This window comes from Artibeus jamaicensis, unplaced genomic scaffold (genome assembly GCF_021234435.1).
Source record: "Artibeus jamaicensis isolate MK-2021 breed Jamaican fruit bat unplaced genomic scaffold, CSHL_Jam_final contig_588, whole genome shotgun sequence".
In the NCBI taxonomy this organism is placed as follows: Eukaryota; Metazoa; Chordata; class Mammalia; order Chiroptera; family Phyllostomidae; genus Artibeus; species Artibeus jamaicensis.
In genome coordinates, this window is record NW_026521895.1 from 2,682,557 (window position 1) to 2,695,454 (window position 12,898).

General features: G+C 37.5%; 1 protein-coding gene across 8 annotated transcripts in view; it reads left to right on the forward strand.

Moving 5' to 3' along the window:
- The first annotated feature begins 543 nt into the window (after nt 1–543).
- HEATR5A (HEAT repeat containing 5A) overlaps nt 544–12,898 on the forward strand; it is a 103,885-nt gene continuing 91,530 nt past the window's right edge. For 3 of the 8 annotated variants that reach the window (XM_053670507.1, XM_053670512.1, XM_053670510.1), the window contains exon 1: nt 549–812. The gene's annotated coding sequence lies outside the window, so the exon portion shown is untranslated. Of the gene's footprint in view, nt 813–954; nt 1,203–12,898 lie in introns of those variants that run through there. The other 5 variants (XM_053670511.1, XM_053670513.1, XM_053670514.1 and 2 more) reach the window with 4 other exon arrangements.

The window sequence follows — 12,898 nt, forward strand, 5'->3', positions numbered from 1 at the left end:
TAACTAGACTGGTTTTGTCTGCTCAGGAATTTTAAAGGCTCTATTCTGTTCATTATTATCTTAACTAGCTTTATCTGAACTCTCCCCGCTTTACATTTTCTTCCCATAAACAACCTACTACAAACCCTCAATGGACTTGCCTGTAGGTTGCTACAGTTTGCTTGTCCCAAACTGCAATTCCCCTACTATTCCCAAATAAAAATCTTTTTTTTTTAGCTTGCCTCAGTTTACATCTTTAAGTCAGTAACACCCACAGCACTTCCTGCCTAGATTTTTCCAGGCTCCAGTCGCAGCCTTCAGATGTCCCATTGCTGCCCTCGGAGGATTCCGGCTGGTGTTAAAACAGACAAAAATAGTTGTGGCCATTATCTCTGGACTGCAAAGTTCCTGCTCTGGCCTCAGCTTGGGCCAGAGTCTCCCCCATCGCTCTCTCGGCGGTGCAGCAGTCATGCCTGCCAGAGTGGACGCTCGATGGCTCGGCGACGGGTTGGTGGTGCCTCAGTTCCAGGCGAGGCGCCAGTCAGACTCCCAATGGCCAGCTCCTGCCACGCTGGGGGCTCGGAGCTTTCCGGCTCCGCCCCGCGCATGCCCCTCCCGAGCCTCCGACTCTCTGTCGCCACCACTTGCAAGTCCCTGCGGTGAGTGACCAGTCCCTGTATCGTGGTGCGATTGGGACAGATGCTGAGCTGTGGGAGACTCCCTGAAGGCGAGCAGTGGGGGATCCCGCAAGTGGACGCGGCTCCGGGCGTGCGGGGGGGACAGTGTCCTTGCTGCCTGCCAGCTGGGAGGGACAGCGCCCCAGGGTCTGCAACGTGAGTTGAACGGCTTGGGGACCTCGGGGTGGTCTCTGCAGCGAAGTGGTTGAGGTAGCTGGGACTTCGGGTACTAGAACAGGGCGGGGGTGGGGGTGGATTAGGTGTCATGGCCTAAGGGGCCGGAGCCCTCCGAGGGAACTGGGCTGGGGACAGCTGAATGGCCAGTGTGGTCCGTCCTTCCTGCTGGCCTCCAGAAAAGTCTGGTTTGACTCGAGCACAACAGGTAGGCGTGGACTCTCCCCAGAGCGGGAGCCAGGGCTCGGAGAAGGTCGAAAGGTCGGGGCCTCCCGGTCCAGCGCCACTCCCAGACCCGCCCTAGCGACTCCCGCCGGTCCCAAAATGAGGCCTCAGGCGAAGTTCTTGGGACTCCGGCGCGCAGCCCTCAAGGTGAGTTTACAGGAGGCGGCAGGGGAGAGTGAATATGCCTATTGCCTGGAGGACTATTTCCAGTGCTTCCCGCAAGGAAAGAAAGCCTTTGCTGGGGTTGCATTTGCCTAGTTTAAGGAAACATATCTTATCCTGCTTTTGGGCAGGACAGTGTCTTTTCAAGTGGTTATAAAGTCTTTAGAAACTTTATAAAGTGCTTTATGATACTAGTCACAGTAACGTAGATGCCTGGCAAGTTAATATTTTCGCAGTTGTCAAGCAAGATAATAGTTGTCAAAGGATTTGAGTTCCTTCATTAAATCATAATTATACTTTATGTGCATTTATTTATTCAACTATTCAGTGGCTTTTATGTGTTCGTAAGGAAGTTACAGCCTAGATTTGGTGTTAAAAGGAGGAGATGGAAGGGGCCCGAGTACAGTTCCGAAGCAGAAGGGCCCTTAGTCCTGGGCATTGGATGGCTGGGGAGAAAACTGCCCTGTTTTGTTTTCTATACATTTGGAGAGTAAGTCTTTGAGAAAGCAATTTTAGAGTCTTACATTTTAATACTATCGATTTTTTTCTTTGATAAAATGGATAAACAGGCTGGGTTTATAATAGAACAGTAACAGTTGGAAAAAGTTGTCTAAGAAAGCAGTTATTTTTTATATAGATAGCTATTAGTGCAGGAAATGTCTCCTGACCTGACAGGAGACCTGAGTTTTATTAGCTTAAGCTTCTCCACTACATGGATCTTACACCGGTTTCTCTTTCTTTCTGTTATTGCATCTGATTTCAGTGACAGAAAACACATAATCCACAGTAAGTTGAGTGTTTGTTTAATTACACAAATATGAATACATTCTCTAAGGACTCTTTGAGAAAAAATATAAGTACTTTTGTCTTTAAGCAGCACACCTAAATTTTATTCAGCTTTATTTCAAATGGGGATTGGGGTAATTTATAACCTTTATGAGCCTTTCTTAATTATTTTATGAATGAAGTAAAAGATTAGATTCTGTATTCATTTAAGCCCCTTTCTATTCTGAATTTTTAAAAATTTTAAATTCTGGTTAACCAGTTCAATGACATCTGTATTTTTTTTTAAGCTTTATTGAGTCTTTTGTGTCTCATTAATTATCTATAGTGTAGTTGAGGGGTTTGAACAGTACTTGAAAAGAACAATAGTCCTATATAAAAAGCACTTCTGCATTTGAAGGATACTTCAGAATATTATTAAATTTCTTTTAAGAAATGAATTAACTGAGACTTAAGGAATTGGTAAAGATTTGTTTATATCATTTTATTGAATACCTACCCGGTCTAGTTCTAGTGTTAACTTCTTTGGATTAGATGACTGGTCAGCAATTGACAGCCTGTGGCTCAAATCCATCCTGCTGCCAGTTTTTGGAGATAAAGTTTTACTGGAACACAACCAAACTCAATCGTTTATGGCAGTTTATATATTGTTTTTGTGATAGAGACTGTGTGGTCCACAAAACTTAAACCCTCTCTGGATTTTTATAGGAAAAAAAATTGCCCACGCTGGATTACAACTCTAAACTCTTAATCACTAAATCTTTTGTAGGAGGAAAGGTTAAGCTCAGTTGTAATTCTTAATCTTGCCTTTTCATTATTGTGTCAGGTAAACTTTAAGGTTCCATAATTGTGTCCAGATCCTAGATGTGTAATGATGCAAGGGGCACGGCTTTTCTATTACATTTACCTAAAATAGTTTTTAATTTCAACACACCTAGCCTTTTAGAAGGCCTAAGAGAAGGAAGGATTTTTATGTTTTCTAGCAATTTTATAATTTTTTATTTTAATTTAGATCTGGTGTAGGAAGTTTTCTTCATTTAGTAAACTTTTTAACATGTCATTCATGGTGTCTCACAAGTAACAGTAAGTTACTTTTACTCAACATGTTTTTTTAAATGAACTAAGTGGTCTATAGCAGTTGATGAAAAGGTCAGACAGAAAATTATTGGAAGTGTAACTGTGAACATGAAATCAATGTTTATCTGCAGTAAATACAAACGGGAAATTAGACTCTCTAAACAGATACCCAACAGACTGAAAATGGAGCATGTATCTTGTGTTGTTGCTGTTTAATAGTAACAACTTAAAAGATAATCATTTCTAGAAAAAAAGCATAACTTAGCCATATTAAAGCACCAAGTTAATGTCACCTGCCTAAGAAATTAGAACTAGTTATATGACAGAAAAGAGGGAAAACTTACAGGAAGTGATAATTCTAAATATCTAAAATTCATTATATTCTATTTCTAATCATAAAACCATGGTATGGTTCTAAGTTCACTAAATGAAATGTTTTATATGTGTACTTCTTTGGTAATTTAGTTGTACTTATTATTACCCAGATAATCCTTCTCTGTTGGTTAATTACCAGTATAAAACAGTTATACAACAGCATCTGTCTATATTCTCTTCTGTTGCATTTGTGGTTTCTATATGTTGAAATATGCACTTTTTATGTATATGTGTAAGTAATACCTCATTTATTCAATACATTCTTTATGTAAGTAAAATTACCAGAAAATTGAAATTACCCATTGAAACACGAAAAAACTTTTTAATTTTTTTGAAAGGAAATATGAAAAGCAAAAAAGAAAAACATACATGTATGGGCAAAAATTCCTTAATCTTAATTCCAGAGTTCAGAGGGCTCTGGAGCCTCTTTCTTACTCATTTGACAGCAAAACATAACCCAAAATGATATGAAGCTATTTATAGTCATTTTTAATCCCACCTTATGGGAATGTTTACCTTTTGCTGCAGAAATATTGATGGGTTTGATTATGGTGTGCTGCCCCGGACCCACTTGGGGGTTAGAGGTAATAGAGGTACGTTGACTGGGTGGGCCATGACAGTGGTAGCCAAAAGGCAGAGTAATCATGGAGTTGTTCCAGGAGGCTCTACTTGCAAAGTTAAGAGCCTAGCCACCCATCTGGCAGAGAATGAAAAGTAGTGTGTTCTAAGAAAACTCAGGTTAGAATCCAGGAAGGTCAGAAATGTAGCTAAATTCTAGGTTACGTATTCCATAGGGTATGCTGTGAACTAGAAATGAGGACTACGAGGAAACCCAAAATGTCAGACCATAGTGCAGATTAAGGGTGAATTTGCGAATGCTGACCGGGATGCAAGAACCATGACCCGTTAGAAGTGGAGATCCTAAAGCAGGCAGTGTCTAATGGCTGTGCCAAAAATCCTATGTGGCAGATGGCACAAGGAGCCAATACAGGGATATAGGTATTTTGAAAAATTGAGCAAGGATTCCTGGTCTCTGCTGAGCTGAGGGAATAATGGCATTTTTTGTACATTGCCCTTGTATTGATACTAAGTAGTCCACATTGCCCTGATTTTTTAAATATGTATAGTAAGTAATATTTTGGTCACTTTCATCACTAAGAGCTGCTTGCTCTTAATGAGTTCTCCTTCACTTTTAACATGGTGCTATACATCACCTAGCTAGAATCCAGATAATTGTTAGTCTTTTAAGTATGCCAAGCAGTGAAATTGCTTAGAGGGGGACTTTCAAATAAATGAGGGGAAGATAAAAGAAGAGTAAGGCTTCTCTTATCTTAAAATCTGCCTTCTGGAACTCCTGAATGTTCAGAATGAAATCTCTCTTCCCAGGGAGAGATGGAAGAGTTGGTTTGTGAAATGAAGAGTGATAAAAATTGTCAAGAGTAGCCAAAGACTGAGGCTGATATCTCTAAAAGACCTCACACTTTAACAGAAAGCCCCCAAATATGATGTTAAGAGGAGAGTAAAGTGATGAACAGCAGAGATAGAAGGGTTAGATGCTTCAGGAATGGCAATACTTCAGTAAATCAGCCATCGGTAACTACGAAGAGACTGTATGAAGTAACGTTCCTCCTTGAAGGAACGTGGACAATGAAACTAGTCAGATGTAGGTCTTCTTTCTTCCACTTCAGTAACATCTTGACCTTAGATTTCTTACTCATCTTCAACTGTAAGATGAGGATAATAATATCTAAATTTTTGTGTTGTGAGGATTAAATGAGGTAGTGAATTAGAAGGTTTAGTAAGTAAATCCTCAAAAAAGTTAGTTCCGTTTCCTATCGCTGCCTTAGAGCTGGTTCTTAGTGTTCAGTTCTCCCTCCCATCACTTCCTTTTATACTTCACGGTTTTTGCTTTTGTAATCTGGAAGGAGAATTGCTGTAAGTGGTTGGACTTCAGTTGGGGGCCCTATTGGCAATCTCCTTCAATGAGTCCACTTCTGCCATTTTTGTCAGCCCTAACAGTAATCTGCAATACTTTGGAAAAACAATGGAGGAAGGCAGCTTAAAATTTTCATTACTCCTATTTGTTTCCTGTTCCATCCTAATTCTCTGTCCTATAGGATGTGCTACACATCTGTTCTTAGAGCTGTTTCTGCTGTTCCTGCTGGCTTGTATTATGCAGTGGTGAGAAGTATTATTCTTCCCATTTTTACCAAGTTTGCAGGAAGTATTCTTAGCATCTTGGCACAGACACAATATATTTTTGTCATATTAAAATAAGGTATTGGTGTTATGCCTGGGGCACGTTGCAAGTAAGAGTTTCGTATATGACCTAAGACACATGAATGAAGTTGGTTTTTTAAAAGATTTTATTCTTGGATAAAAGGGAAGGGGGGAGAAAGAGAGGGACGGATATATCAATGTATGAGAGAAACATCAATCGGTTGCCTCTCCAGGGACCTGGCCCACAACCCAGGCATGTGCCTGGACTGGAATCAAACTCGTGACCTTTCACCGCATAGGATGACTCCCAGCCCACTGAGCCATAATGGTCAGTGTGGATTAAGTTGATTTTATGGGAATTTGTATTCAGAATTTTTTCAAATATATTTTTAAATATATTTCTCTTAGGGTGTGATTTGAAACAATTAAAAGTATGAATAACATAAGTTTTTACATGTGAACTGATAAATCTTAAAAATATTAGATTGATTAAAACTATCTTTTCTTTTTTTATTCATAGTCTATCAGTAATTACAAGAAGTTCTATCTGCATGTGTTTAGAAATCTGAATTTTTAAAATTTTACCGTTTATGCTATTACAATTGTCCCTGCTTTTATTTTTTTTATTGTTGTTCTAGTACAGTTGTCCCAGTTTCCCCAACCTGTTGCTCTCCTCCACCCTGCCACCCCCACCCTATTGTCCATGTGCATGGGTCCTTTATACATGTTCCTTGACTAGTTCTTTTCCCTTCTTTCCCCTGTTATCCCCCTCCGCTCTGGTCACTCTTGGTCTGTAGCTTGTTTCCATGCCTCTGGTTCTATTTTGCTTGTTTTGTTCATTAGGTTCCACTTAATAGGTCTTTTGCCACCTGGCTTATTTCACTTAACATAATACTCTCCAGTTCCATCCATGCTATTATGAAGGGTAGGAGTTCTTTCTTTCTATTATGTAGTACTCCATTGTGTAAATGTACCACAATTTTTGATCCACTCATTTAACGATGGGAACTCGTGCTGTTTCCAGCACTTGGCTATTGTAAATAATGCTGCTATGAACATAGGGGTGCAGAGGTTCCTTTGGTGTTTTAGGATTCTTAGGGTACACTCCCAGCTGTGGGATCACTGGATCAAAAGGCAGTTTCATTTTTAGTTCTTTGAGGAAATTCCATGCTGTTTCCTACAGTGGCTGCACCAGTCTGCATCCCTACCAGTGGTGCTCTAGGGTTCCCTTTTTTCCACAGCCTCCACAGCACTTGTTTTTTGATTTATTAATGATAACCACTTTGGCAGTTGAGGGGTGATAATCTCATATTAGTTTTAATTTGCATCTCTTTGCTGGCTAGTGATGTTGAGCATCTTCATATGTCTGTGGGCCGTCTGTATGTCTTCCTTGGAGAAGTGTCTACGTAGGTCCTTGGTCCACTTTTTTTTATTTTATTGATTATGCCATTACAGTTGTTCTATTCCCCTCCTTTTAAAAATTTTATTGTAATTTTTTTAATTGGATGTGTATCTTCCTGTGTTCTCATATGAGTTTTGTACATATTTTGGAGATCATACACTTGTTCAGTGTTTCATTGGCAAATATGTTTTCCGTACAGTGGGTTCTCTTCATTTTGATGGTGTTTTCTTTAGCTTTGCAAAAGCTTTTAAATTTGATATAGTCACATTTGTTTGTTCTTTCCTTTATATTCCTTGCCCTAGGAAATATATTGGTAAATATATTGCTGTATGGGATATCTGAAATTTTACTGCCTATGTTTTCCTTTAGGACTTTTATGGTGTCATGACTTAAATTTAGGTCTTTTATCCTTTTTGAGTTTATTCTGGTGTATGCTGTAAGTTGGTGGTGTAAATTGCAAAAACTTTCAATTTTTTGCATGTACCTGTCCAGATCTCCCAACACCATTTATTGAAGAGGCGATTTTTTAAACTCCATTTTATGCTCCTGCCCCCTTTGTCAATTATGAATTGACCATAGAGACATAAGTTTATTTCCAGGCTATCTGTTCTGTTCCATTGATCTGTGTGTGTATTCTTATGCCAGTACCAGACTGTTTTGATTACAGTGGCCTTGTAATACAGTTTGATATCAGATATTGTGATCCCTCCTACTTTGTTCTTTCTCAAAATTGCCTAGTCTATTTGGAGTTGTTTATGGTTCCATATAAATTTTTGAAATATTTGTTCTAAATATGTGAACTATGTCATTGGTATTTTAATAGGGATTGAGTTGAATCTATAGATTGCTTTTGAGTGGGTAGTATGGATATTTTAATAATGTTAATTCTTCCAGTCCATGAACACAGTATATGCTTCCATTTACTTGTGTCTTTTTTAAATTTCTCTCTTCAGTGTTGTGTAATTTTCTGAGTACAAGTCTTTTACCTCCTTGGTTAAGTTTATTCCTAGTTGCTATAGCAAATGGGATTTTTTTCCTAGTTTCTGTTTCTCATATTTCATTGTTGGTATACAAAAATTCCTTCAATTTCTGAATACTGACTTTGTATCCTGCTCTTTTGCCAGATTCACTTATTAGGTCTAGTTATTCTTTGGTGGAGCCATAGGGTTTTCTATGTACACTATTGTGTCATCTGCAAACAATGACTATTTTACTTCCTTTCCAATTTGGATGCCTTTTCTTTTTCTTTCTTTCTTTGTTTGTTTGTTTGTTTGTTTGTTTGTTTGACAGCTGTGGCTGAACTTCTAATACTATGTTGACTAAAAGTGGTGAAAGTGAACACCTTGTCTTTTTCCTCATCTTAGGGGGAAGCTTTTAGTTTTTGCCCGTTGAGTATAATGCTGGCTGTAGGTTTCTCATATATGGCCTTTATTATATTGAGATATGCTCCCTTTACTCCCATTTGCTAAGTGTTTTTATCATAAATGGGTGCTGTACTTTATCAAATGCTTTTTCAGTGTCTATTGACACAGTCATGTGGTTTTTGTCTTTCATTTTGTTCATGTGTTGTATTATGTTTGTTGATTTATGAATATTGTACCACCCTTGCATCTGTGGGATGGATCCCATTTGATCACGGTGTATGGCCTTTTAATGTATTGGTGGATGTAGTTTGCTAAATTTTTGTTGAGGATTTTAGGATCCATGTTCATCAGCAATAATGGCCTGTAATTTTCTTTCTTTGTTGTATCTTTACCTGATTTTGGAGTTAGGATAATGCTGGTCTTGTAAAAAGAATTTGGGAGGCTTCCCTCTTCTTGAATTTTTTGGAATAGTTTGAGAAGGATAGGCGTTAGCTCTTCCCTAAATGTTTGGTAAAATTTGCGTATGAAGACATCTGGTCCAGGGCTTTTGTGTGCTGGAAGTTTTTTGATTACTGCTTCAATTTTAGTAGCTTTATCGGTCTGTTCAGGCTTTCTGCTTCTTCTTGATTCAGTTTTGGAAGATTATATGTTTTCAGAATTTGTCCATTAGAATTCTGAATTTTAGATAATCTGTTCCAAAATATTAAATCAGAAATGGCCACTTTTAAGTAGACTTTTCATGTTGACTTGCTTGATATTCTATTTCTAATAAAAATCCTGTACAGTATAAGCAAAAAGTAATTAAAAATTTCTTTAATTTTTTTTAAATTTCTTTTTTACTAACAGTAGTTTTTAATGATTAGTATTTCAAAAAATTGTTCCTAGACCACCAATTTCACAAGATTCCCAGCAGGAGAAATTAAAGAAAGAGGTGGAAGTGGGGGAGAGCTCTATAGTTACAACACACTGAGGGATATCAAGTGCTCCAGGTACACGCCCTCCTGGAAGTGCGTGGTGCACACTGCCGTAGCGCATCTTTGGACACCCTCTGTAGGGAAGAAAACGGCTAAGTTGGGAAAGTGTTTGGATTTGGATTCCCCATGTCCTCCCCCCAAAAAAACATTTACTCTCATTCTTTGGCTCCATCATTCTACTGAACAGAACACTGTCTAGGAAACACTGCTTCATTTAAGGGACACTCTCTTAACATGTAAAACTGCTACACTTGTCATTTTTATAAAAATTTTTAATGAGACACCTCTGAATATGTCAAAAGTATTTAACCATTTCTCTAATGTTGGACTTGTACGTTTCCACTTGGCACTTTTGTAGTGTGGTAATCAGTACTTTTGCTTCTGTTACTTTCCTTTTTCTTTACCATGAATTTTCAAAAGCTGGATACTTTTGTTAAATGGTTTTGATATTTTTTTGACTTCCGATACATTCTGTTTTCCAAAAAAGTTGAACCTGTTTGTACTGTCACTATAAAACTAACAGCTTTTCTAAAATTTTAGTATTAGCTATAAAAGTTTTTATACTTACAAAATTTAGATATGTTATTTTGAGCTATTTGGCTAAGACAAGTTCTTATTGAGCTTGACTCATTATTGTACACTTCACATTTAAAGTATTCACTATAATAATTTATTTTTAGGGTTGTTGCAGAGAATTGGACTAAAAGTAAGCTAATACCAAATAACGTCATAGATTTGAATTTTACTGTTACTTTCTTGCTTTTTTCTAAAGCACCTTCAGTTGCTACGGGCTTACCTAAATTAAATACTATCGAGATAAATATTTCTTAGGTGAATGATAGGAGAGTAGTGGGGCTACTCTATGTTATTTAGTCTCAGTATTTTATTTATAAATTAATAGTGGTTGTAGGTGTTTTTATGGTGGCAGTATGAGGATTAAATGAAAATTTCATTCATCATAGCACCCCAGCCTCCAGAAATTCTGATTCATTTAGTTTACCCTCAACTTTGGTATTTTTAAAGCAGCTAGAGTTGAGAACTACTAGTCTACACTGTTACAGGTCTACTAGCTTGAAGTGCTTAGCCTCCTTTAATTTTGACATTTTACCTGCCTCATCTGTGTTGTTTTCTTTGCTGTTTTCTCAATACTTATCCTTTAATTGTTTGACCTTTATCTTTGGAGGAGTTGGGAGATAAAGCTGGTTTTGTGGTTTACTTTAGGGAAAGATGTAGGGGGAATAGGTAGGGAAAGAGTTCAAGTATAAGGTAGTGCTTCCACCGTCTGCCTCATGCCCTGTTTGTTCTACACATTTTGTTCCTTCCATCTTTATTTTTTTAATTGAAGTGTCCCTTGCATCTTAATGTCAGAAACACTGTTTTTCCCCACTGTCGAACGGCTTCCTAGAGTTAAGGAAGGAGAGTGAGTTTTGTTGCCAAGAAAACCTGGGTTCATTCTCAGCTCTATTATTTACTGACATCTTAATTGGTCTTTTATCCACAAAGTTGGGGTGGATAATATCTTCTTTACTTTCTTCCTTGTGATGCTTAAAGATGATACAAGTTTTTTTAAAAGTTGCTGGCTCAGTGAATAATAGCTGCCATTATTATTCTGTGGTTTAAGACTCAGTAGGGGAGTGAAAGGCATGGCCATGAATTGCAGCAGGCTGTACATGTGTCTTCCCCATTTGTGATGTTACCCAGAGGGTGCTGACAAATGGTATTGTGGATTTAAAAGTTAGGAATCTAACAGAAATTTAGTTTATTGGTTTTTAAGAATTTATTTTTGAAGTTTAACTTACTGAAAATGTGGAGACTGTAAAAAGAGAATTACCCACAATGCAACTATCATTGTTAAGATTGTTGAGTCATGGTTTGGCAAAAAACCAGGAGAATATCATAGGCTAAGTGATAGGTGATGTCTAGAGAAGCCAAACATTATTTTCAGAAGCAGAACTATAATAATGGAAAAAGTGCTATACCAGGAGGAGACAGTACAGGATATAGTGGAATTGATCATGAAAGGCTTCCTACAAGAAGTGATTTTTTTTAGCTGAATTTTAAAATAGTGAGTTTATTGTAGAAAGAAAAAAGCTAGTTATTTCATATTCAAAGATGAAAAAAATACAAACTTCGAAAACCATCAAGACAAAATTGTATTAAAGAACTTTAAAATGATAAACAATTTGCTTAAATTGTACATTAAAACTGGTGAAGTATAGTGGTTGTGTTGGCAATCCAACTTTAGTATGCCTAAGGATATTTCAAGTACAGTAATGAAAAGACCTCATTTTCTTTCTACCAGGGCATCCTTCCTTAGACAACATCTTAAGCATGATACTCTGTGTAACTCGTGGGTTACTATTTTGTAACCTATAATTTTGCAAAGCCTGAATCACACAGGTCAAAGGGAATCTTAGGTCAGGATAAAATGATCCAACTTTTTTCTAGATTAAAGCTAATTTCTGGGTGTTCGTTTTTTGAAGGGCTTTGGATTTTACTGTTTATATGTTTCCTAAAGTTTTGGAGATTCTTGAGAAGATTTTTTGGACATATTTTATACTTTTTGGACAAAACACAACACTAAAGACTGGAGGCTGAGTTGAAGCTGTTGTGAAATCTTTCAGAGAAGTGAAAGACAGAAAAATCCAATTAATTGATACTGAGACATACTTCAGAACCTTGCCCATTTGATACATGTTACAATTAGTTTCATTTACTCCCTGGAGGCTTGTTCATTTTGTAAATTGGTCTTTTTTTTTTCTCTGCAAAGAAAAAAACTAACAGACCAACTCAACAAACCTATCTTATTTTGTGTTTGATGTTCTCTTTGATTACTTGTGATTTGCCTCTTTTCCCTTCCCAAAATGATATAATAAATCATTGTAAAAAACCAGAATGATCAAAAAGATTAGGGAGACTCTTTCCTTCCACCGATTTCAATGTATGTTCCCATTTCTACTAAAAATAGATCTATAAACCCTAGATAGAGAAAATTATGTTAACACTTTCTGTCAGGACTGGCATCATCTTAGCTTCTCAGTGCCTCAGTTTTCGCATCTTAAAATAGGGCTAATAAAAATAGCTGCCTCATGGACAGTTTTTCACATTATTCAAGAAAATATAAAGCTCTTAGTGTAGTGCCTAGATTGTAATAAGTGGTCAGTAAATATTTGCTTCTGCCAAAAATAAAGGCTAGCATTACAGTGGGAACAGCAGATTCATGAAATCCTTTTTCCAAGTAGCATAATCACTTTGAAAAATATATTGCTGTATATGTTTACTTTTAATAAACTAATCACCTTTTAAAAATATTTTGTTCATTTATTTTTGGAGAGGGAGGGAGGGAGAAAGGGAGAGAAAAATCAGTGTGCAAGAGAAACCAGTGGGCTGCCCCTCACACGGCTCCAGCCGGGATCGTAGCACACAACCCAGGCATGTGCCCTGACTGGGAATTGAATTGGCAAACCCTCAGTTTGCCGGACGGTG